Source organism: Heterodontus francisci, chromosome 23 (assembly GCF_036365525.1).
Source record: "Heterodontus francisci isolate sHetFra1 chromosome 23, sHetFra1.hap1, whole genome shotgun sequence".
NCBI lineage: Eukaryota > Metazoa > Chordata > Chondrichthyes > Heterodontiformes > Heterodontidae > Heterodontus > Heterodontus francisci.
The window spans coordinates 16,467,323-16,493,688 of record NC_090393.1 but is presented as its reverse complement, the minus strand read 5'-3'; positions in this window follow the sequence as shown (position 1 = coordinate 16,493,688).

Genomic DNA, 26,366 nt, shown 5'->3' with positions numbered 1-26,366 from the left:
GAGTGAGTTCGATAAAAAGAAGATTGGCAAGATTAGCTCCCAGTGGGCACGCTGGGTGGGAAGGATGACAAGAGAGTGGGGTGGAGCAATTGGGGTTGCTGCTCATAATGAGCAGAGTGCCTCAATGAGCCATCAGAGGATGCCAAGAGAGGCACAGAGGGAAGTATTAGGCTTATCCAAAAGCCTGTGATAAGAGAGCAGGAAGGTCAAAGAGTACTAAAGGGTTGGGGTAGGGTACTGGGAAGGTAGAGTACCTGAAAGTGGAGAAGTGAAAGGAGGTGTGACAATAGAAGACAAAGGCCTAGGAGGGATAAAGAGAAAAGTTAAAAAGAAAGAGCAAAAGTGGAAATAGAGTAATGGGCTCAGGTCCGGAGCAGTAGCCAAAATGTGCACGTGAATGGACTCAGAGCTCAAGTTACTTAAATCTGGTTACATAAAAATTAGGGTGCATGAAAAGCTGATAGTAAACGAGAAATAGATAGGAAGTACTTCGAAGGAGTCTAGAGTTAAAATCAGAGGTCTGGTAGTGGGATAATGATGAGTTAACATAGACCATTAATGAGCTGTTGTCCGAGTTTGGAGACAGATGTAATGAGTGAAGTCCAGAAGCTATTTGAGGGTAAAGCATCAGAGGACACACTGATGGAGGTATTTTTTTTTAGGAATAAAGACCCAGGAAGTGTACAGAGTGTTATGACCAAGATGGGAGTAATGCACTGTTAATTCAGTCCCACTACTCCACAGGTCACAGCATATCAAGAAAGTTTTCCACCCACCAAAGTATAGCCAAATTAGACACTAGACCCCAGAATAAAGCACACCAAACCAGGTTTCTTTAAACAACAACAACATTAACTATTTCTTAGAAAAGAAAATAATAAGTCTAAACTACTAATGAGATAACTCTATATATATGAAAAGCTCCTTAGTTCCTTAGCCCTCATGCACACACACACATGTACATTCAAAAAAACAGTTAACCAGGGAAAAGGATTTTTGGTTTATAGCTGTTTGTTAGGAGTAAAAAGGAAAAAATAAAATTATTGTATTTATTGGGTTCTGGTAGGCTGTTTTCATAAAGGTGAGTTGTCCCAGAGTCGAATAGTTAGATGCCACTCAAAGTCTCTCTGGGTGAGGTTGATGAATAGTCTGTGATGGGTAGGTATTCAAGGTAATTTGGCTGCAACAAGCGTTACATGGGTTTTTCAGCAGGGGTGCAGCAACCAGTCTCCTCAGGACTCACAGCAGCAACACAGCAATAGAAGCTTTCTGCAGGTTCCAGGGTTTCCCAAAACACAGGAGGCAACAGGAACCACACTGGATGCAGGAATTCTTCAGAGACAGGAGGCAATAGGAATCTGCCACCTTTCAAAGCAAGATTTCTTTTCAAAAGATGCAAGTCTCCTTTACAGAGAGAGGTCTTTTTCTCTACTCTCCAGGCAGATCACAACCAAAATTCAAATACCTGCTCCTTGACCAACTCACTGGTCCTTTTCAATCCAAAAGTGAAACTAATTTCAAAAATCAAGTCACATGACAATCATAAATCTTGACCTGCCATTCCCCTGCTGAATCATTTGGAAACAAGTGCCTTGCAGTCTGTGTATTTCACTCAGTCCAAACCGACCAAGTTTCAGCAATCAATGTCCACAGAAAAATCCTTTCTTCAGTTTTTAAAAACACGCAGAATTCTAAGTTTTCAATAAAAAAACAAAACTCTTGTAACAAGAGTCAGTCGCAGGATCAGAAAGATGACGGCAAAGTTGGAAGACACCATAAAATCCAGAAGCAGCAGAAGATTGTTCTTCAGCCTAGGCAAGTGATTTTCTGGCCTGGAACAGACTGAAGCTGAAAAACCAGTATAACCAGTGGCCATCACAGGCTCAGCAAGAGATTGAAGTCTCTCAATCACAGTAGTGGCGGGGGAAGGGCAGCAAACTGATCAAAGTTACTTTAAATATTGCCAAAAAAAAGCAGCAAATCAGAGACAGAAGAGAAATTGAGTGTTATGGTGTAGCCAGTGTCATCCAGAGCAGAAGCATCTTCTTAATGTTGAGCAAAGTCCAGGAATTTGACGCCAATTTTGAGAGAAGATCTAGATCTAGATTTTTCAGATCTTTCCACAGCTCACTGATCAAAGCAGATTATAGTCAGAAGCCCCTCCACCCTGACCTCCAACAATAGTGCAAGGAGCTCATGCTATGTCACTAAGATCGAGACCATCCAAACAGCTGTCCCTTCCTTCCACTAGCCGACCTGGCCAAACCTCCTATAATGCTGACCTCTGCACTAGCCCTGAACTTGCTTCTTTCTCTAGTTTCTCTCCTATCTTCACTCATGCCCTCTCTGAGCTCATCTTGTCCATGAGACCCGCCTCCTGCTTGCTCAGTCCTATTCCCACTAAACTGCTGACTACCCAACTTCCCTTTCTGGTCTCCATGTTAGCTGATATTGTTAATGGTTCTCACTCTCCAGGTGTTATCCCTCTCTCCTTTAAATCTGCCGTCATCACCCTCTCCTCAAAAAACCAACCCTTGATCCCCCAACGTCCTTGCAAACTACCGCCCCATCTCCAACGTCCCTTTCCTCTCCAAAGACTTTGTACGTGTTGTTGTCTCCCAAATTCATTCCCATCTTTCCCAGAACTCCATGTTTGAATTCCTCCAATCAAGTTCGGTCCCTGCCACAGCACCGAAACAGCTTGTATAGGAGTGAGGAGTAGGCTATTCGGCCCTTCGAGACTGCTCCGCCCTTTGATAAAGTCATGGCTTATCTGATTGTGGTCTCAACTCCATTTTCCTGTCTGCCCCCCCCCCCACACCCCACCCTCAAAACCCTTGTCTATCAAAACTATCTAACTCAGTCTTGAATACATTCGTTGACCTAGTCTCTACTTTTCTGAGGAAGAGAAATCCACAGACTAATGACTAAAGTCACAAACGACATTCTGTATGACTGTGACAAAGGTAAATTTGCCCTCCTCATCCTTCTCAAACTGTCTGCAGCCTTTGACATGGTGGACCTCACTATCCTCCTCCAACATCTCTCATCTGTCATCCAGCTGGGTGGGACTGGTCTCACCTGGTTCCATTGTTATCTATCTAATCATAGCCAGATTATCACTTGCAATGGCTTCTTTGCCAGTTCTGCACTATTATCTCTGGTGTCCCCCAAGGACCTACCCTCAGCCCCCTCCTATTTCTCACCTACATGCTGCCCCTTGGCGACATCATCCAAAAGCACAACGTTAGTTTTAACGTACTCAGATGACACCCAGCTCCACCTCACCAACACCTCTCTCGAATCCTCCACTGTTGTTAAGTTATCAGACTGCCCATCTGACATCCAGTTATAGATGAGCAGAAATTTCCTACAATGAAATATTGGGAAGACTGAAGCCATTGTTTTTGGTCCCCACTCCAAACTCCGTTCCCTAGCTACCAATTCCATCCCTTTCCCTGACAACATTCTGAGATTAAGCCAGTCTATTTGCAACCTTGTGGTCACATTTGACCCTGAGATGAGATTCCGACCTGATATTCGCGCCATCACTAAGGCCACCTATTTCCACCTCCATAACTTCGCCCCATATCAGCTCACTGCTGCTGAAACCCTTATTCATGTCTTTGTTACCTCTAGACTTGGCTATTCCAATGCACTTCTGGCTGGTCTCCCACATTACAACCATAAACTTGAGGTCAACCAAAACTCTGCTGCCCATGTCTTAACTTGCACCAAGTCCCATTCACCTATTACCCCTGTGCTCGCTGACCCATGTTGGCTCCTGATTAAGCAACATCCTGATTTTAAAATTCTGATCCTTGTTTTCAAATCCCTCCCTTTCTCTGTAATCTCCTCCAGCCCCACAATCCTCTGAGATATCTGCGCTCCTCTAATTCTGGCCTCTTGAGCATCCCCAATTTTAATTGCATCACGTTTGGTGGCCGTGCCTTCAGTTGCCTTGGCCCTAAGCTCTGGAATTCCCTCCCTACACCTCTCTGCCTCTGTACCACATTCTCCTCCTTTAATACACTCCTTAAAACCAACTCCTTTGACCAAGCTTTTGGTCATCTGACCTTATGCTCCTGTGAAGCACCTTGGCATGTTTTATTTATTGTTGTTATTTTTATTTATTTAGAGATACAGCACTGAAACAGGCCCTTCGGCCTACCGAGTCTGTGCCGACCAACAACCACCCATTTATACTAACCCTACAGTAATCCCATATTCCCTATCACCTACCTACACTAGGGGCAATTTACAACGGCCAATTTACCTATCACCTGCAAGTCTTTGGCTGTGGGAGGAAACCGGAGCACCCGGCAAAAACCCACACAGACACAGGGAGAACTTGCAAACTCCGCACAGGCAGTACCCAGAATCGAACCTGGGTCCCTGGAGCTGTGAGGCTGCGGTGCTAACCACTGCGCCACTGTGCCGCCCAAATGTTGTAATCGCAATTCATGCTTGTGCATTCTGCAACTATACCCACGCATGTAGTCATTGGAAACAAAAGGAGAAAATTCAGGTCAGTCAGAAAACAGACAAGTTATCATTTTAGGTACAACTTCTTCAAAACATTCGGCTTAATTGGCATATTGGTACATAATGCTCACATATATCTAACCACGACTATCACTAGTAAAATCTGTAACCACCAGTATTTCACCTCCATATTATACAGCTCAGACTGTTCTCTCCAGATGTAGATCAGTTGGAAGGACAAAATATCTTTTGATGTTTTTCCCAGTTCAAGTAGATACAGTATGAAAATTTATCAGACCACCATTGCACTTTACTAAAATCCTAGTAACAGTACTTGACCTTACTTTGTATTCATCCATGTTAAAAGAGAAGCTGTCAATCATTACTCAAATTGATGAGTTGGTCCAGATCCCTTGAAATGAGATCAGATTCCGAGGTATTTCTTGCTATCCCACACAAATCTGTGTTATCAGCAAACTTAGCAGGCTAGCTTCTAATCCCCTCTGCCAGTTCATTAATGTAGGTTTTGAAAAGCAGAAGTCCAAGCACTTATCTCTGGAGAGCTGCACTAGTCACTTCTCCCTTGCTGGAAGTATTCCCATTTATAATTATCCTCTGCTTCCCATTGTCTAGTCAATTTTTGACCTTATCTCCGCTAACAATATCTTGTGGAGTACTTTATCAAATATCTTTTGAAAGTCAAGATGTCTAATATCTGCTGGGTTATCCCCATCTGATAACTTGGTCACATCAATGTAAAAATCCAGTAAATTAGGAGGATGTGATGTGCTCACAGTTACATATGAACTTTTATTAATCATACTGCAATGAACTATGTGTTATGGTGTATTGCTTGCTGTTCTTCTGGGAAATAATGGAAATTCTTATGATAAACATTAGTTTGCTGACCACTCTGAATGGCTCAGTACTTAAATACACCACCCAGTGTGGAGACGAGCTATGCAGATCCGGAAGGTCCCAGGCTTGATCCCTGATGAGTTAGTTGATTTAAGCTGAAGTGATGATAAAGACACTACAACTGACTTTCATACTTCTGAGATTAGGGAGTCAGTACCTTTGGGAGAGAGCAGAAGAAAATCAGAGGGGTAAAAACATATTCTGATTGCAAGACAAATGGTGAAGTTGGAAACATAGAAATTTAATGGCACAGAAGGAGGCCATTTGTGACTATGCCAGCCTGTTGGAAGTTGGAAGAGGGAAAACATTTGGAAATAATTGAAAACACTTATTTTCAACCATGGGTGTAATTACAGCCAAACAGGATCCTCTCTTTGCCTGACATCCACACAAATGTGCTTTCCAATTGGGGTCACTGGATCGTGATCGTGAAAATTTAGAAATGTAATATATTTTAAGCAAGTGTAGGGGGGAAAGAAGAACAAAAGGAAAGTTCTGTGATAGGGTGGAGGGCAGGAGAGATTAAATGACAAAAAGTTTCATGGTGCAAAGCCAAGGGGAGTAGTAATAGGACAAGTAAAGAAACAAAAGATGTGTGTGGATGAGGTGTAAAGGCAGGATAACAGCCATCCAAACACAAAGTCAAGGGATTAAGAAAGAAACAAAGGGGGTGGGGTGGGGATGGGAGGAAAAAACAAACCAACAAAAAAACACACAAAGAAGGAAAAATATGGGGGCAGAGGTTATGATCTAAAATTATTTAACTCAATGTTGAGTCCAGAAGGCTGAAAAGTGCCCAGTCGAAAGATGAGGTGCTGTTCCACGAGCTTATGTTGAGCTTCATTAGAACACTGTAGCAGGTCGAGGACAGAAAGGTCAGAGTGGGAGTAAGGTGGAGAATTGAAATGATAAGTGACAGGAAGCTCCGGTCGTGCTTGCAAGCTGAATGGAGGTATTCTGCAAAGCGGTCACCCAGTCAGCGTTTAGTCTCCCCAATGTGGAGAAGACCACATTGTGAGCAGCGAATTCAGTATACTAAATTGAAAGAAGTGCAAGTAAATTGCTGTTTCACTTGGAAGAAGTGTTTGGGGCCCTGGATGGTGAGAAAGGAGAAGGTAAAAGGGCAGGTGTTGCATCTCCTGCATTTGCATGGAAAGGTGGCGTAGGAAAGTGGGGAAGCGTTGAGGGTGACTGAGGAGTATCCCATTACCACTTCCCTTGGCTTTGTACCATGAAACTTATTGTCATTTAATCTCTCCTGCCCCCCACCCTATCATGGACCTTCCCTTTAATTCTTCTTCCCTGCGCCCCACTTTCACTTGCTCAAAACTTATTACATTTCTAACTTTTGCCAGTTCTGATGAAAAGTCACAGACCTGAAACGTTCACTCTGTTTTTCTCTCCATAGATGCTGCCTGACCTGCTACGTATTTCCAAAATTTTCTGTTTTTGTTTCAGATTACCAGCATCCACAGTATTTTGCTTTTGTGCAAGGGACATGGGGATTGAGCAGGAAGGTAGAGATGAGGTCGAAGAACAGCTATGATTGTGTTGAATGGCGGAGCAGGTTTGAAACGCCATATGGTCCTATTTCTTATGTTCTTAATGTGCTTTTATGACATCCCTTTGACTGCTATTTCAACAGAGGCATTCATCCATTTATTTTAAATTCATTTATATTATTATGTTAAATGGCTGAAGGTTTCTGCTAATGTAACAGACAAAGGAATTTCGTAAGAAGCCCACAAAGTGTTTGTCCCCTAAAATGCTAACAGTAATTTCTGGGCTTGCATTACTGAAACAATAATTGTAGTATTGGTTGAGAAGTTCATTCACCTGCTGGAATGAACTGGGTGCAGGGAACGATCCCTGTGCTGCGTTGGTAGGCCTGAGGCATGCCTAATATTGAACCTCGGGGCTCATTTAAATGAGACCTGCAAACAACTGCAATTGTCATACCTCTATCGTGATCACAGCTGAGATCAGCTAACTCTGCACAAATCTGGGAATTCCCTGGTCTGTATGGAAATGCTTATACCAAAAGGCATCAGGGAGCCAAAAATCATTATAATAATAAACTCAAATTAACAGATCTTTGAAGGTGGCAGGACATAATTGAGCAAATGGTCAACAAAGCATATGGGATCTTGAGTGTCATAAATAGAAGTATTGAGTACAGGCAAGTTATGCCAAACCTTTATAAAGCTCTGGTTAAGCCACAACTAGAGTATTGTGTCCAGTTTTTGTCTCCACACTTCAGGAAGGATGTGGCCAGAATGGTTCCAGGCATGGGGGATATTAGCTACAAGGTTAGGTTGGAGTGCTGGAGTTGTTCTCCATGGAGCAAAGGAGATTGTGGGGAGATTTGATAGAGTTGTACAAGATTATGACAGGTTTGGATAAGGTAGACAAATAAAAACTGCTCCCATTAGCTGATGGAACAAGGACTAGGGGACACAGATTGAAGGTTTTGGGCAAGTGATGCAGGGGGGATATGAGGAAGATCTTTTTAACGCAGCGAGTGGTAATGACCCAGAACTCACTGCCTACAAGGGTAGTGGAGCAGAGGCAATCAATGATTTCAAAAGGGAGCTGGATGGGCATTTGAAGGAAATAAGGGCTGCAGGGATAGAGTGGAGGAATGGGCCTTACTGAATTTCTTTACGGAGAGCTAGCATGGACTCGAAGGGCCGAATGGCCTTCTTCTATACCGTAAATGACTGTGTGACTTTATGACTCTAATAACAGTAGACAAAATCTACTGGCAATATCACTGCCGCTTCTATTTGTAAACCAGATAAAATACCTAACATATCATGTTACTTTAGACTGATGCTGGTTTAGGGGTTTAATTTCCCGTGTGCACTATTTTTAGCACACCGGTTTAAATAGGTTAGCAATTACAACATGTAGTGCAAACAGAAATTTCTCAAGAACCTGTTAACCAGTGAGTTAAAACCAGTGAGGAAATGAAATCTCATAATGTGCACCAAAATGTCACTCCCCACAAGGAACAGAATGTCATCCTCATACCAAAACTTATGAAAAGAAGTTCACCAGACATCTTTAGGTGGCAGTCTTTACAGTTTTTGCATGTGTCAACCTGAAGGAAAGAATCTAGCCGACATCTTAGAGATGGAAACAAGGTGGGAAACACATCAGCAGCTCCAGTACAGGTACCAAGATCACCTCTAAAGAATATCTGAAAGAAGGCTCAGTGGGTAAACTACACCACGTGGTGTGATACTAAACCTTACAGAACAGGAAGTGACCAAGTTCAATCTCCAATCTCTGCTTCGTTAGCAAATCTCAGTAGGGGAAGCAGTGAGATCATTATTGTTGTCCTCAACATCTTAGGTTAAGGAGCAGAAAAAAACAGCTACATTTCTTACTTCTGATCACTCTTCAGTGACCTTTCTGGAAAATGCCTGTGAACCAACATTGGGCAAGTCCTAAGGAAACTTATTGTCCAGATTCACATAGAAGCAGAATGATATATTTTTGGCATGGAAAAATAAAAGTAGAGTACAGAACTTGGAGAAAAAGCGTCAGACAGAAAGGGAGAGAATGTTTTGAGAGGTGTACAGAATACCAGTCATAATGAAAGAAAGAAAGACATTCACAGGGAAAGAGAGAATTAAACCTTTCAAACCAGAAGATTGATGGTTTGATTAATTTAGCTAATCTCAGCTAAGGCAGTAACTCGGGCACAATTGATCTCAGTGCTCCTGGGCCAGAGTTCATATTCCTGATCTCTATCTAGTGTCCTCTGCTGTCTTCTTTGGCCTCCTTGTCTCGAGAGACAATGGGTAAGCGCCTGGAGGTGGTCAGTGGTTTGTGAAGCAGCGCCTGGAGTGGCTATAAAGGCCAATTCTAGAGTGACAGACTCTTCCACAGGTGCTGCAGATAAAATTGGTTGTTGGGGCTGTTACACAGTTGGCTCTCTCTTTGCGCTTCTGTCTTTTTTCCTGCCAACTGCTAAGTCTCTTCGACTCGCCACGCTTTAGCCCCGCCTTTTTGGTTGCCCGCGAGCTCTGGCGATCGCTGGCAACTGACTCCCACGACTTGTGATCAATGTCACAGGACTTCATGTCGCATTTGCAGACGTCTTTAAAGCGGAGACAAGGACGGCCGGTGGGTCTGATACCAGTGACGAGCTCGCTGTTCAATGTGTCATTGGGGATCCTGCCATCTTCCATGCGGCTCACATGGCCAAGCCATCTCAGGCGCCGCTGGCTTAGTAGTGTGTATAAACTGGGGATGTTGGCCGCCTCGAGGACTTCTGTGTTGGAGATACGGTCCTGCCACCTGATGCCAAGGATTCTCCGGAGGCAGCGAAGATGGAATGAATTGAGACATCGCGCTTGGCTGACGTACGTTGTCCAGGCCTCGCTGCCGTAGAGCAAGGTACTGAGGACACAGTTTTGATACACTCGGACTTTTGTGTTCTGTGTCAGTGCGCCATTTTCCCACACTCTCTTGGCCAGTCTGGACATAGCAGCGGAAGCCTTCCCCATGCGCTTGTTGAATTCTGCATCGAGAGACAGGTTACTGGTGATAGTTGAGCCTAGGTAGGTGAATTCTTGAACCACTTCCAGAGTGTGGTCGCCGATATTTATGGATGGGGCATTTCTGACGTCCTGTCCCATGATGTTTGTTTTCTTCAGGCTGATGGTTAGGCCAAATTCGGTGCAGGCAGCCGCAATCCTGTCGATGAGTCTCTGCAGACACTCTTCAGTGTGAGATGTTAATGCAGCATCGTCAACAAAAATGAGTTCCCTGATGAGGACTTTCGGAACTTTGGTCTTCGCTCTTAGACGGGCAAGGTTGAACAACCTGCCCCCTGATCTTGTGTGGAGGAAAATTCCTTCTTCTGAAGACTTGAACGCATGTGAAAGCAGCAGGGAGAAGAAGATCCCAAACAGTGTAGGTGCAAGAACACAGCCCTGTTTCATGCCACTCAGGATAAGAAAGGGGTCTGATGAGGTGCCGCTATGCTGAATTGTGCCTTTCATATTGTCATGGAATGAGGTGATGATACTTAGTAGCTCTGGTGGGCATCCAATCTTTTCTAGTAGCCTGAAGAGACCACGTCTGTTGACGAGGTCAAAGGCTTTGGTGAGATCAATGAAAGCAACGTAGAGGGGCATCTGTTGTTCACGGCATTTCTCCTGTAGCTGGCGAAGGGAGAACAGCATGTCAATGGTGGATCTCTCTGCTCAAAAGCCGCACTGTGCCTCAGGGTAGACACGCTCAGCCAGCTTCTGGAGCCTGTTAAAAGTGACTCGAGCGAAGACTTTCCCCAATATGAGATTCCACGGTAGTTGTTGCAGTCACCGCAGTGACCCTTGTTCTTATAGAGGGTGATGATATTGGCATCGCACATGTCCTGTGGTACTGCTCCCTCGTCCCAGCACAGGCAAAGCAGTTCGTACAGTGCTGAAAGTATTGCAGGCTTGGCACTCTTGATGATTTCAGGGGTAATGCCGTCCTTCCCAGGGGCTTTTCCACTGGCTAGAGAATCAATGGCATCACTGAGTTCCGATTTTGTTGGCTGTACGTCCAGCTCATCCATGACTGGCAGAGACTGAGCTGCATTGAGGGTGATCTCAGTGACAACATTTTCCCTGGAGTACAGTTCTAGGTAGTGTTCCACCCAGCAGTCCATTTGCTTGCGTTGGTCAGTGATTATATCCCCTGATTTAGATCTGAGGGGGGCGATCTTCTTGATGGTTGGCCCAAAAACTCTCTTAATGCCATCATACATTCCTTTGATATTTCCGGTGTCAGAGGCCAGCTGAATATGACTGCATAGGTGTTGCCAGTAGTCATTTGCGCAGCACCTGGCTGTTCTTTGTGCAGCGCTTCTGGCTGCTTCAAGTGCTACGGATGTTAACTCGCTGGGGACTTTCTTATAGTTCAGCAGTGCAATTCGCTTAGCGGCTATGACAGGTTCCAGCTCTTCAGTGTGAGATTGAAACCAGTCTTTGGCCATGGCTGTGAGGCTCACTCGGGTCAAATAGCTGATTAATAGGTACTGTCTAAGCTCGCATTTGAAGAAATTCCACTTGGATGAGATACCAGAGGGCACTCAGGACCTATGGACCACATTCCGGCATGAAACAGCACCTTCAGGAAAGGAGGAGAGAAAAACTGGAGTGTGTGGAAGAAACAAAAAAAATGTTTCCATTTAGGTCAACAGTGAATAGAAACCCACATTTCGATAGGAACAAGACTGGCATTTCAGCTTAGCCTTTCATTCAGGCTCCTGCTCATGGTTAATCCAATGTCACTTTATTTTAGTTTAATGCTCTATAAAAAAAGATTAAAAATTACTGGACTGGCTACATGGAAGATAATGCAGTGCATGTCTGGAAAACCAATAATCTTGATAATTCTGTCTACTTGATGGTAAGGAGGCTTTTCCATTCCAGAGAAACTGAGTGTTCATTTAACAAATGGTCTGATCCTGTAGCTAAAAGTCCATTAAACATTAGGACCTAATTGAAGAGAAGGCTGTACTTGTCAGAAAGGAAGCAACAGAAAGTGTACCTGCTCGACAAATAGGAAGTATGCAGAGTAAGCATCCATTCAAGAGAGATCTTAATTATAAGAAACTATCTACATGCAATCCAAATATTAAAAAATGCTAAACCTAAGCAATTCACAAAGCTGTGTGTATTGTGTTCGGTATGGGCCTATATACAGAGTAGCTATGAAATTGCATTTCAACCTCCTCTAATTTTCTCTGCTCCTAAGGATATCGTTCTTGGTCATTATCACATTGCTGTTTGTGGGAGCGTGCTGTGTGCAAATTGGCTGCCACGTTTCCTACATTACAACAATGAAAGCACTTCAAAAAGTATTTGATTGGCTGTAAAGTGCTTGGGGATGCCTGGTGGTTGTGAAACGTGCTATATAAATACAGGTCTTTCTTTCCAGTAGGTGCTCAGTGACCACTTTTAACATGTGAACCTGCAGGGTCTGTAGGCTATTTGACCAACAAAGACATCATAGACATCATTCTGATTCTTTTCTAACCTGACATTCATTCTAAAACACAGGGGTTGTGGACATGGATCAAAAGCAAGAATCCTTGCTGAATTCTTTCAGCCCTTCCTAAACTAAGGGACAGCCAGACAATTTTAGCATCCTTGCTGCCATTCTGGTTGAAGTCAGGTAAATTAGCACTGACTGGCAATCAAATATGATACCATCTATGAGGGAACCACATGACTGGGGATTTCTGTTATATTTTATTACTTTTATTCAACCATGTACTTCATCTCTTACCAACCCTTATGTGACTTGAGGGGGGGGGGGGGGGGCTTGGGGGGAATGTGATACAGTTGGTAATTTGGGTGGAGATTTTTTAAAGTAAGGGTAGAATCTTAATAAAACTTATCCATACTCAGCGGGGAGGCCAGTAGCAGGTCGAGCACCCGTTTGTCATTGAAGCAGACTTTGTCAAGGCTTTTTAAATCAGCCACTGCATTAATATCCACTTTCGGGTTTCCCAACTAATCAGAGATGGCTGGTGGGTTGACATGCTGAATCTGTCAAAGGATTTTTAGTTAAAGGGACCCTGGCAGGGGTCAGATGACTGAAGATCATTAACTCCTGTGGCTTAGGACCATAGGAGTGGAAAGGAGACCTGGGAAGGCTGTCCCCTGGGTCTTGGACTCTTACCTGGAGGTCCTGCTGTGTGATCTGAGGACTGAAATGAGGTGATATTTGCCAAGGATGGGAGGAAGAGGCCAACCTCTCCAACCAAGCATGTGTGGATAGAAGCGGCCGAGGAAGTGAGCAGCAGGAGTGTGGTCCCTCGAACCTGCAGACAGTGCCCCATGTGGTTTAAGTACCTCAGGAGAGTAGGAAAGTTAAGTGGCATAACACTTTCAGGTGCCAAAACCCACACTCTGATTTTCCCAACAATCCCCTACACAACACCTCTCAGGCCAACACACCTTGCAGTTCCACCCACCCCTCTGTCTCACATTCACATCTGAGCAGCCAATACTCACACTCACTCTCATCTTTGTGCCATCTCGTACCCATGCCTCACAGTCACCCTCCACAAACGTTGTCCTTCTCTCCTCTCCACACAGACCATTTCTCATACTTAACAACTCTCTGCTTTCTCTCCTTGCAGGAGAAGAGAGCACAGAATTCCAGAGAGAGAGAACTTGGGTTTGAGGGGGCGGGGGAGAGAGGGGGGGCACCTCCAGTGAGTGCCACCTTTACAGTCACTGGCACTGTATGCCCCCCTGGTCCACTAGAAAGGAGGTCTTGGTCCATGAAGCTGCAGATGTCATCAACAAGCTGCCATGAAAGTCTGAGCTTCCTGAGGTACTGGTGCTCACACATGTCGAGAGAGCCTGTAGGCACTGTGTTGGGGGTCTCACCTCCTTGCAGTAGGATCTCTGTGTCCATTCCCTCTGTCCTGTGAAATGGCACATGGCTGAGGAGAAGGCAGCTGGTGGTGCCGGTTCTGCTGCTGGTGTTGCTTCTGCTCATCTTGTTCCTCATTAGAGGTCCAAGGTAAAGCTGCATAAGCTGCTCCAATGTCATGTTGAAGATTGACAGCAGGGAAGTGCAGATGAAGGTGAGTGAAATGCAAGACCAGTGAACTGACTTCCAAGAAGCTGGAAATCACCTGTCAAGCAGTAAGAGCACACTCTCAGAAGAAGTGCTGTGAGCAGCACTCTCTCACCTAGGCATGGCTGCAGATCTTCAGTTTCACTGTTTGAAGGCTTCCCAGCCTGTCAGTTTCACTGAAGAAGCACTCCCTGCAGTGCACTCACCTCGTTGACTGTGGCAAGATGCAGAGAGCTCAGGGAAACCCATGCTCTGGCTAGTAAATGCAGAATGCAGGATTATATTCACAGTCAATTACCTGTTTGCATATTTTAATGACTTTCCTGACAGTTACACAGCTTGCAAACCTGCCCAGGTCAAACCCAGAAGTGGGTGGGATCATGTCGGGTTCCCAATCTGATGCCACTTTTCAGGCATTTAACCCTGCACCTGAGACCGCCACCTCTTGGTATTTAAAATTCTGTCCATATTCTCAAATTGACACTGATTACTATAGAAACTACCAGACCTTACTGGCGTGCAAATCCAAGGCGATTTCCCTGAAGGCGAGTATGAGTGGAGTATATTGATAAACTAGGGAACTATCCACTATGTTCCTCAGCAATAACACATACTAACATTATACCACTCTTCACATATGCCTAGACGTGCACAGGTGCTAGACAGACTGATATGTAGCAATTCCGCCCCCCCCCCCACTCCCCCCCCTCCCCAACCAACCGAAGGGTTGATGAGTATTTTTGTCATAGGGAACTAAAGTTATCTGAATCAGCCAACATTACAGAGAAGTGAATGGAATCAGCCAGGGTAGCAGACAATCTGTACATGGTTCCGTCAGAGCAATGCTATCCATTAGAAATTGCTGACTAGCCACAGGTGTGGCTACGGGAACACCTTTTTAACTATATGCATTAATTTTAGTAGGAAAGGCCTTGACCACCATAAGGCTAAATATTTATGTGTATATTTACTTAACAAGCATCTACCCTATTCAATGTAAAACTTCGCAGGCTTTCTCTTTCACCAAAGTTTGGAATTCTGGCTTGAATTCAGACGCAGCATAACTTACTGCAGTTTCTAGGTTTTTGTCCATCAATTGCGAGCAGTACGTTGATGTCATCGGAGTGATTGCTAAAAACGTTGACTCAGACAGAGAGATGGGCCAATCCACCACCGCTGCCCATCCAGGATGTTAGATGCTGCTTGCCTGTTGCCACAATGTGCCTTCTTGGTTCTGCTCATTATTAGTTGGGGTGGCTTTTTTATGCTAGTCTGAAATGGTTATTACAATTGATCAAGCTAATTACAGTTCTTTCCACACAATGTTGCTGGGGTTCCCATACGTTGTGACCCATGTATCACGCTATTTTAGCAGATAACCAAGAAGCAGTAACCAAGGCAGTGATGCACACACAACAATCAAAAAACTCTTGCAAGCTCTGCTTTTTGTCTTACTATTTTACCAATAAATTCACAAAAAGGTTAAATTACATACGTAAGCACTGTGTGAATCAGTGTTGTGATTACATTCCCAATGACGGTGTCTACTACTTATTTTCAATATACTAATCAAAAATCTGGATTCTGAATTAGCCATGTGGCTAGTGGCTAACATATTGGACAACCCTGAGTTAAGGCACATCTCCAGAGACACAGAAGATTAGGTAGGTTAAAAGAGGAAAATAATCATAACCAGTTCCTTGCAATACATTTCCAACCATATATTTTTTATTTTTGAGTTTGTATTAACATTAAATTTCCTTGCCTTAGATTTGATAAAGTGTTGTGCGTAACTAGGCACAAAAACATAATGGCATTTTCTAGATTACATCTCAGTCTCTTCAAAAATTATTCTTCTTTCAGGGAATTTATTTAATCCTAAAATGGAATTGTTATTTTGTTTATCTTCTATGGGTAAGATACCAAAGCACCATTTCTCATGTAATAGCTTTTATGAATAGCGTCTTTAAAATACTCAAATCTGATTGGCTAGTATGAGTGTCAATCCACAAATGAGTCCCAGATTTTATGAATGTTCTTTTTTTCTCCCTCCAACTTTCCCCCTTCCTTTCTTGGCTCATGCTAGAATATGTAATATGTATGGAATATGTTCCATAGTAACGAACAGCTCTCTAGTACTTCACACAAGTTGCTATGAGCTATGAGGGATGATTGAATAGGCTGGGTTTGTTTTCTTTGGAACAGAGGAGGATGAAGGGAGATTTAATTGAGTATAAAATGATGAGGGACCCAGATAGAGTGGATAGGAAAGACCTATTTCCATTAGCAAAGTGGACAATAACCAGGGGGCATAGATTTAAAGTAATTGGCGGAAGGATTAGAGGGGAGTTGAGTAATTCTTTTCACTCAGAGGGTGGCTGGAGGTCTCGAACTCACTTTCTGAAAGGGTGGTAGAGACAGGAACCCTCATCACATTTAAAAAAACACTTTGGATGTGAGTTGAAGTGCTGTAACCCACAGGGCTACAGACCAAGAGCTGGATGGTGGAATTAGACTGGCTAACTCTTTTTCAGCTGGCATGGACATGATGGGCAGAATGTACCTCCTGTGCCATTAATGTTTCTATGGCCAATCTTCATATGAAAGGCAAAATCAAGGATGTTCAACCTTTTGGAAGTGGGGGCCAGATACACATGTGAAAACTAATGAGTGGGCTCCATGTAATTTGAAAGCAATGAGAAGCCACGTACCCAAAGATTCAACACCAAATGCACACAAAATACAAGCTCTACATACACACAATCGACACATCCCCTAAAGTAAGATCTTCACGGCTCAAAAAATGAGATTCAGACAGAAAAAAACGCAATAAGATTTTTTTTGGGGGGAGGGACGGAGTTAAATAAACGTAATGGATGTAGGGAATGGTGGGAATGTGATGAAACGTAAGTACAATAGACTTAATTAGGTAGAAATTAGATATAATTAATACATTATACCTTTTAGAATTAAAGATTGAATAAGTGGTCAGTTTTGAAGACTCACTGAAATCCCCTTTTAAGACCAGAGTTAAAAATCCATAAACATCCCTGTTACAATAGAATGTGAACCAGAAACACCTTTTAAGTTAAAAAATCCATTCCAGGGTCTTCCAAGGTCTCTGCTACAATGAAATTAGTAGATGAAACACACTGAGACATCCTATGTGAGGTCAGTACCGATAGCTATAAACTTAATTAGTTGATAGTGTTAGTGTTAGCACCTGTGCACAGGCAGCTGACGCCATTGCCAGGCACAGACAGCCTGATTGTGGGGTGGGGTGGGGGGGGGGGGGGGGGGGGGTGGTGGGTCGCCCTGACTATTTAAATGAGCTGCCGCACGGGAGACTGCAGCAGCTCTTTAGCGTGTGGGCCGTGCATGTGGGCTGCCATTTTATGAGCTCGCTGCCACCCCCACGAGCATTCGTTCCAGATGATATTTGGATACTGTTCATTAACATGCTTCATGCCAGATAAACCTAAAGAGCATTTGCCTTTCAGTTAACATTCTCCTGATATCAGGTGAAGCCATCACAAATCAGGAGCATAATCAAATTGCAGAATATTGTAAAACTGGCTTTAGAGGTCAAGTGACAGTTGTAGTTTTATCATAAAAGCAAAATACTGCGGATGCTGGAAATCTGAAATAAAAACAAGAAATGCTGGAACCACTCAGCAGGTCTGGCAGCATCTGTGAAAAGAGAAGCAGAGTTAACGTTTCGGTTCATTGACCCGAAACGTTAACTCTGCTTCTCTTTTCACAGATGCTGCCAGACCTGCTGGGTGGTTCCAGCATTTCTTGTCGTGGTTTTATCATAGTTGTAAATAAAATGATCAGTGAATAATAATTCAAAATTCTTTCATGTTTTAATCAACCTTTTAAGGAATGTGACACATTACTAATACAAAAGAAGTACCATGACAGGTTTAGTTCATTTTTGTGAAGGATGTTGAGGTTAAGGAATAGAACACTGTTTTTTGCATTTTGGAATACCTCATTGAGTTTTTTTTTATTCTTTCGTGGGATGTGAGCATCGCTGGCAAGGCCAGCATTTGGTGCTCTGTGACAGAAACCACACCTGCCAAATGGAAACATATTAATTTTGTCATATGGAACACTATTTGAACTGTTACTGGACATTGAATATAACTTGTTTTAAAAAGACCACAGAGCAGTGGCTGAAAACATGGCTGCACATTTGCATTCTGAGAGACAGTTGCATAGAGAGGCAATGGGAGTGCTCCCTGATTCAATTAGCCAGATGGGTTTTGTCAATAGTGGTGATCAAAAGTCATTGAAAATCATTGTTTGTGTAAGAGCCAGCATTCCACCCACCCCCCCCCCCCCCACTGTGTGTGTCTGATAAAGCTTTGAAGAATCAACAAACTTCGCAGGCGATGCTGTCTCAAACAAAGAGCTAGTCACATGACTAACCTGCTGGCCAACCTGGGAATTGATTGAATTGTGCTCACAGTAAAGTTTTGAGGCAGACTGCTTTTGAAGAACAAAGAGAAGCAATGTCTCTCTCTCTCTCTGTCTCTCTCTCTCTCTCACACAAAGTTCCAGGGACCCATGGAAGTAACTTAAGCCTCAAGACAGAAGACCCCTGCAGCCTTCTGGTACCAGTGAAACAAGTTTGAAAGTGTGCACTGGGCCCCATTGGGAACTGCAAGACTTAAATTCAATCAAAGACTTTACAGTCAAATCAAAACCAGTAACTGAATTCCATCTACTACTTCAAACCTTCCCCCCTTTAATTCTTTCTCCTCCTCAGTATCTATTTGTGTGTGTGTTTATCGCGTATGCATGCTAGCATGGTCGTGTTGCGTATTTTTAGTAGTTTTAACTGAGTTAGAGTTTTAAGGTTAATCAACTTACACCTTTCTTGTTTAAACCTGAGAAAACATGTCTGGTTGATTCCTTTGCATTACTATTAGAGAGCAGTGAGCAAGGACTCACTGAGGGGAAGGTAAAAAAAAACACTGTGTTTTAAAAATTAAACCCTGCTTTGGCCAAACCTGGAAAGGGCCGAGAGGGGAGCCTAAGACCCCTTCCTCATCCGGTCGTAACATGCCCATTCCTAATTTCCCTTGAGAAGGTGGGGATTCACAGGCCAAGTGGGGTACAGGTGATGTACAGAAAAGCTAAGTCTACTTTCCAACAATAGACCTCAACTGCAACCTCAGAAGAGCATTCTGTCCTGCACAAGTGTGGCTGCTTTCCAATTGCCCACACCACATCCCCTTCTCTGGTAAGATTGCCAATTTAGTACCCATCAGCGCTCAAGTGAAGAAAAAGTACTCCCTCAGTACAGCACTGGAGTATCAGCCTAGATTTTTGTGCTCAAGTCCTGGATTGGGGTTTGAACCCACAACCTTTTGACTCAGAGGTGAGAGTGCTACCCACTGAGCCACAGCTGACACAATTAAGAGCATCGTGTGACCATTTCTGCCCCATCAGCATTGGTTTAAACAATTCCAAAATCATTTAGATCTTGGGCTGAAATATCAGAACAAGAATACTACCTAGTATCTATAAAAGGATCATGCCATTGCATCATTTGCATATGAAATGACACAAGACATTTCTCACAAGCAAAAATAAAAATGCCAAACACTCTTCCGTGAAAACAGTGCCCTTTGAGTTTTGGGAATGATAGCTGCAGTATTCTTGCAGGGACAGTTGCTCATCTGTAAGTAGACCCACAATGAAGTTATATCTAATATAAATACAAGAAATGCTGGAAATACTCAGCAGGTCTGGCAGCATCTGTGGAGAGAGAAGCAGAGTTAACATTTCAGGTCAGTGACCCTTCTTCAGAACTAGCAGATATTATAAATAATATTTGCTAGTTCTGAATAAGGGTCACTGAGCTGAAACGCGAACTCTGCTTCTCTCTCCGCAGATGCTGCCTGACCTGCTGAGTATTTCCAGCACTTTCTGTTTTTATTTCAGATTTCCAGCATCTGCTGTATTTTGCATTTAATTCCAACCAATATTGGGCTGCCTTATTGCATCCTTTACCTCCTCACATTCCTACAATACCTGCGATCTTCTTCCACTCTCTCATCTCCCTGAACCCAATAACATCAGATGGTTAAAGTAATAAGTTAAAATGGAAGACAGTAATTTCAAACAATCCATGAAGGGATTTCTGTCCTATATCAGATGGTAACAAGAAGTAGAATGGCTAAGTATTAAAAGTAATCAAAAGCATTGCACGTTGTAAAAATTGCAACTTGAACATCAAAGTATAAAGATGATTGGAGATTTTGTTACGGTGCTGTAGATATATATTTAAAATTAGTTAGACAAGAAGAATGACTTGAGAGGTTCCTTGAACTGGCACAAAATTAGAGATGTGCTGAAGTTGACCATGATGAGAAAACTGTGGTCACAATATTCAGCAATCAGATGAAAATCATTTGGCTTGTTACAATCTGGAAAAGTTGCTGGTAAAAGATCAAGAGGAAGGTAAAGAAGAACGGGGCTAAATAAAGAAATGGATATGGGTCATGCCAGAGACTAACACAATCCACCTGTGCAGAGACCGGAAAGTAAGGAGTCCACTGGTCACCCACCTCCAGAGCAGCGATGGTACATGTATAGGAGAGGCACTGATGTCCTGATCTGACTGCATGCACTCTCTAGGTGACCCTAATACTTGAAAATCAGATGATTTACATTTATTATCAAGTTCATCCACTATTTTGTTCTCAGAGGAGCCTCAGATTTCCAAGCCCATACAGCCAATTTCACACAGAACTGTAAAACTAATGAGAGGAATTTATACTGGTCCAGTAACTCATCAAACTGTACTTGAAAATTGAATTTTAACAAGGGATTGTATATGGTATGCTGTTAGGTTTGTGACTTCTTTCACACCTGTTGTTGTTTTGGAGATAACTACAATACTGCTACTTAGGGTTGAACTGGACCAGAGTGCTCAGTTGTTGAGCAAGCTGTCTGGAAATTATACATTGTAATTGGGAAAGTCTTTTTTCATTATGATAGGGACAAAGTAACTTGTTATCATGAAATATGCTCAGTCATTGGCATTTTCACAGCCTCTGGGATTATTTATGCAAAACTATTGTAGTTGAGTAGCAAATCATGCTATATACACCAAGTGTAGCAGTCTGCAAGGTCTATTACAGAATTTTGTGCTGTACCAAATCAACTGCCCTGCCTCGAATGTGGAGATATTAGCTATTAAGGTGTTCAATCAACTTTTACCAGCAACGAAGAATACAAGTTATGATGCCATTGCGTGTCCTATTCCCGTCTCCCACACAATGGTTTGTTTGTGGTACAAACTGGCACACCTTGAGTTTAGTAGGTAAAGGAGGGGGTGCAGAGATTTTTGATATGCTACTTTGGTCTCCTGAATATTGCTTGATTGCCTTTGGGGATCAGAGAGGAATTTCCCACAGTCTTTCCAAAATTTACCTCAGGCTTTTTTTTCCTTTTAGACCTTTCCTGGAGATTTCTGGGGGGGGGGGGGCGCCTCTTTGGGGCAGAACTTTTTTCAGCGGCGTGCCTAACCCCAATGCCAGAGGGAATGTGGTCAAGAGGAGGGAGCTCCTAGAACGGGAATTTCTTTGGCCTCAGACTGGGTTCTGCTGCTTTGTGGTATGCTGGGAGAAAGCAGGCTTCCAAGTTAGCATTATGGGGCCCACTTGGGTCTTGGCCTGGACCCTTGAAGACTGCAGCATGTTGTCCAGCCTCATTAGTAGGCCAATTGTTTCTTTTAAAATGGCATTTATGGCTGAGACTGCCACACATCTAATAAGGAGCTGGTCAGTGGCACTGATCCTTGCTCTAGCAAATGCCTAAGATATCCCACAGTGGCACAGGTGCCCACCAGTTTTATTAAAATGAGGGAATATCTCATTGACCCTAGATACATACTATGGTGGATCAGTGCCAGTATCAGAAGTTTCTGTTGAGTAGATCTGGGTATTTAAGCCAGGATTAAAGACCTGCATATTTTCAAGACCTAGGTTACAGGTTCAATTTCCAGCATTTTTTGTCTTTGATTCAAGGTTCTCATTCTTGATTGCTATCCAATGGTGTCAGGTGAGAACTGGATTGAGCTTGGCTGTGATACACACAGTAATTAAATAGCCTGCTGACTCCACCATCTTACCTCACAAGTGCAGAATGGCAATGTAGGGAAGTATTAGAAGGGCTGTGGAATTATACCCCAGCATGAATCATGATCTTTACAAGAGAAGGGGAAAAAATTGATGAAAAAGGAATAAAGAAGTGCAAGTGAGAAAACAATTACAATTAAATTTCCTTAAAGTGAAATCATTTGCCAAATCCAAACTATTTACTCTTTCTCATGTGATAGGCATAGATGAAAAAGAAGAGACAAAGAGCTGAGGACAGCAGGCAGAGCCACTTTTACAATCTATTAAACAGTAGCAAGATGCTGTAAAACCAGCAAAGCATGTATTAATGGTAATATAAGGAAATATATGGTATGACTTCACTGCTACTGATGACTCATCATTTGTTCTCATCTTTTTTCCTTGTCCTTCATCAAGCAGCAGTTGTCTCTGACTGATTGCTTTGACATTGCCCTGCTGGTAAGCCCAGACCCTGGGGGTTGCTTTGTAGAACCGTTGTTTCTGTATGTTACTAAGTCAGCTATTAACACCTCAACTCCAACTGGAAATGGCTGAGCTTGGTTACCGTAGAGACTCAGCCGGGCTCCTGTTCTGCTTGATACTGGAGCTTTGGCATGAAAAATGATCGATGAACAATTAAAAAACTGTGAAACTGAAGAGTTAGGTTTTGCCATTCCCCCGTCACTGATTCAGCTCCCCTTCCCCACACCCCACCCCCAAAGTTCCTCTGCAAACTTTTTCTTCTCTGTAAGAGTGTTACAATTGGGCAAGTGGGGGTGGGGGGTGGAATCAGCCAGGATTCCATTTCCGAAGAAGGGTCACTGACCCGAGACGTTAACTCTGCTTCTCTTTTCACAGATGCTGCCAGACCTGCTGAGTGGTTCCAGCATTTCTTGTTTTTATTCCATTTCTGATCACTATCTAGTGACCTATGCTGAAAAATGCATGAAAGCAAACATTGGTTGAGAACAGCTGATTCAACTGTGATACACTCCCTATGGTTGAATAGCTTGCCAACACTTGCAGCAAAGTTTCAAAATTCTCACTGTAAATAATTTTGACAATATTGTGGATTACATTCTGTGAAGGGTTATGAAGTTTTTAACCCTTGTGTTTCGTGAGTAGACACAGTTTTCCCTCCTTCCTCTTCTGAATGCATTGACTCATGTTGCAGTATGGCTCACCAATCTCCAGTCACCCTCCTGTATCACATCCAAGTGACCATGCTTCCTGCATAAACAGGCTATTCAACCATAGAGAACAGCACAGCTGAGCCCAATCCTGCTCTTACTGAATTTGGGTGATAAGAAACAAGAACCCGAACTGATTATTGCACCTCTCCAGCCCACTGACACTGAGACCAATCTTAGCTCTCTTATTGCTAACCTAGTGGAGGCAACATAACTAAAGATAGACATGGATTAAACTTGAGACATTACTGTTCTGTGTGGTTCAGTAGCACATTGGGCAGTGTATTTACTAACTAAGCATTCGAGAAGATGATTGAACAGACAGAATTGACACAAAGTTCCTCTTGATCTGCTTCAGGGTAATCCAGCTGCCTTTCAAAACACTTCCATTTTTCCTAAGTATGAAAACATAATTTTATGGTAACAAGTATAAATTATATGTTAATCACCATGAGGCTCTTGTTGCACTGAAGATTGATAGAGCTCCATGCCTCTCCCCTTACTAATGGGTGCTCTTAGGGACATAGTTTATTTTTGACAATTATGACTCATAATTGATTAGGCTACAGTGATTAAGATTTATGTCATGTCTTGTGGTCACAGCATGAGCAAGTAACAGGAAAGGAAAGTGTACTCAACTGGCATTGTATCTTTCTTTTTCAAGCCAAACTACAGACATGAGCACATAGTCTACGTTCAGTGCAGTATTGAGGGAGTGCTGAATTGTCAGAGGTGCCGTCTTCCTAATAAAATGTTAAATTATACTCTCTCCTGTCTACTCCACTTCTCCACCTCCCTCTGTGCCTTTAGGATCCTTCTTAAAATTCACCTCTGACTGAGCTTTTGACCACCCATCCTAATAGCTCCTTCTTTAGCTCGGCATTAATATTTTGAATCTGCCACGGTGAAGCACCTTAGGGTATTTTTCTATGTTTAAAGTAATTTTCTTCGTCCCTACACTCCTGCCAATTAATTTTTCTTCTTTTCGCTCTCCTCCTGATGATGGTGCTGACTTCTTGTTGGGCTATGGTTCACTGGATACTGCCAGTTTCCCCTGCAACTTGCCCAAGAGGTCATTTTTTCATGTCCAAGCCCGGATAGCAAATGTTGGCAAGCTAATTAACCAAGAAGTGAGGATCATCATTGAGCCAGAACCTGTCCTCACCCAATGCCGACTTTAACACACTTTCTAGCAGGGGTCACTTGACAGTGACCAGGTGCATGAACAGGTGGGGAATCTAACTCTGCAGATGTACAGTTTTTCTTTTCTAATTCCAAAGAACTCTACAGGACAAAATGTTTATTTTTAAAACTGTCAAAGCCTTCACACTTGAGGGTGGAGGCAATGCAACCCAGTCCATTTGAGGTGGCCAATGTCCAATCAGTAGCTAAATGAATCAAAGGAAATTCTACTGGCACAAATGTTCACAAGTTTTTGGAAAATTGAAGAACTTCACCCATGGGCAAGATTGTCACAAAACCGAAGGTAGGTAATAGAAATTATGCACTTCCTAAAACAGAAAGAACCTGTATTTATATAGCACCTTTCACAACCTTAGACCATTCCAAAGTGTTTCTCAGCCAGTGAAGTATTTTGGAAAATTTGCCACTGTTGTAATGTAGGAAACATGGCAGCCAATTTGCATGCAGTAAGGTCCAACAAACAGCAATGAGATATGACCAGATAATATGTTTTAGTGATCTTGCTTGAGGGATGAATGGCAGCTATGAGCGCAGCATTCCCTCAATGCTGCATTGAAGTTCCAGCCTAGATTTTATGCTCAAGTCTCTGGAGCAGGTCTTGAATCTACAACTTTCTGACCTAAAGGTGAAAGTGCTGTCAGAGAGCCAAGGCTCTCTTTACTAGTGGAACCGTACCCAAGAATCACTTCTACACTGGAGCATGTTTAATTGTCAAAGCAGAAGGGCAGCAACCATCTTACTTACCCTGGTGTCAGAACTGTAGAAATATGCTATTGTGGGCCAATGAATCTGCCGCTGGGAAAAGAGTAGCTGATTTTAACAGTGCAAATGTGGACAGCCTATGCAAGGTTGCTGATCTCTTGTTCAAACTAAACAAGTGTCAAAATGTGAAAAGGGCCTTCTAGAGTGAAAAAGAGAAAAGGGAGGAAGGGAAGATTATAATGCAAACACTGCAGTCTTGAAAGAGTTAATCATTATGAAATTCGAGAGCAGGAATTTGAGGTGGATTGTTGCAATATGTTTTAATTAACAGCCAGGGATATGAAAGAATATTAAATGCACTTACTGATAAATTACAATTCTCTAATTTGTATTAACTATAGAATTGAGAAAAGTAAGTCAAAAGCATCCAGTGTTCAGATGACAACTCAATAAAAAGCAGAGTTGAGGGTAACGATAAAGTACTGCCAAAAATGTTCCAACAGAACAAAAATGGATTCATTTAATTTTCTTTTGTCATCTGATGTACAGCGCACTGACATTTGGCAAAAGTTGCTGACTAGTGCTTGAATGATTAATCACCATGGTAACTGTTCTTTCTTTTAATGGCAGGGATGAAATGGCCCTAAGTAAAAGACAAAAGGATCTGCCTTAAGTGTATTCAGTGCAAATTACCAGCCGTGTCACTGTTTATCTATTAGGTAAAAGCGGCTGTGTGCACTTAATGAGAGGCTAACGATGCCGCTGAAGTAATTATTGTCAATCAGAGGCATTGGAGGGGAGGGGGTCAGTAATTAGTGGATTAACTGTAATGAGTCTCACCTGCATTGGTGTCTATGGTGATTGTTGGATGAGCTCAAAATTTTTAGCGAGGCAGTGCTCTGAAAAGCGAGACTCCAAACTCTAATCTGTTTGGGTATTATAGAGTCATAACAAGTCAATGAGTCATAACAGCACAAAGGCAGCTATTCAGCCCATTGAGTCCATTGTGTAACAGTTTACATATTAATGTAATAGTAACTAACAGAGCCTGTCGCTCTAGAATTGGCCTTTATAGCCATTCCAGGCGCTGCTCCACATACCACTGACCGCCTCCAGGTGCTTACCCATTGTCTCT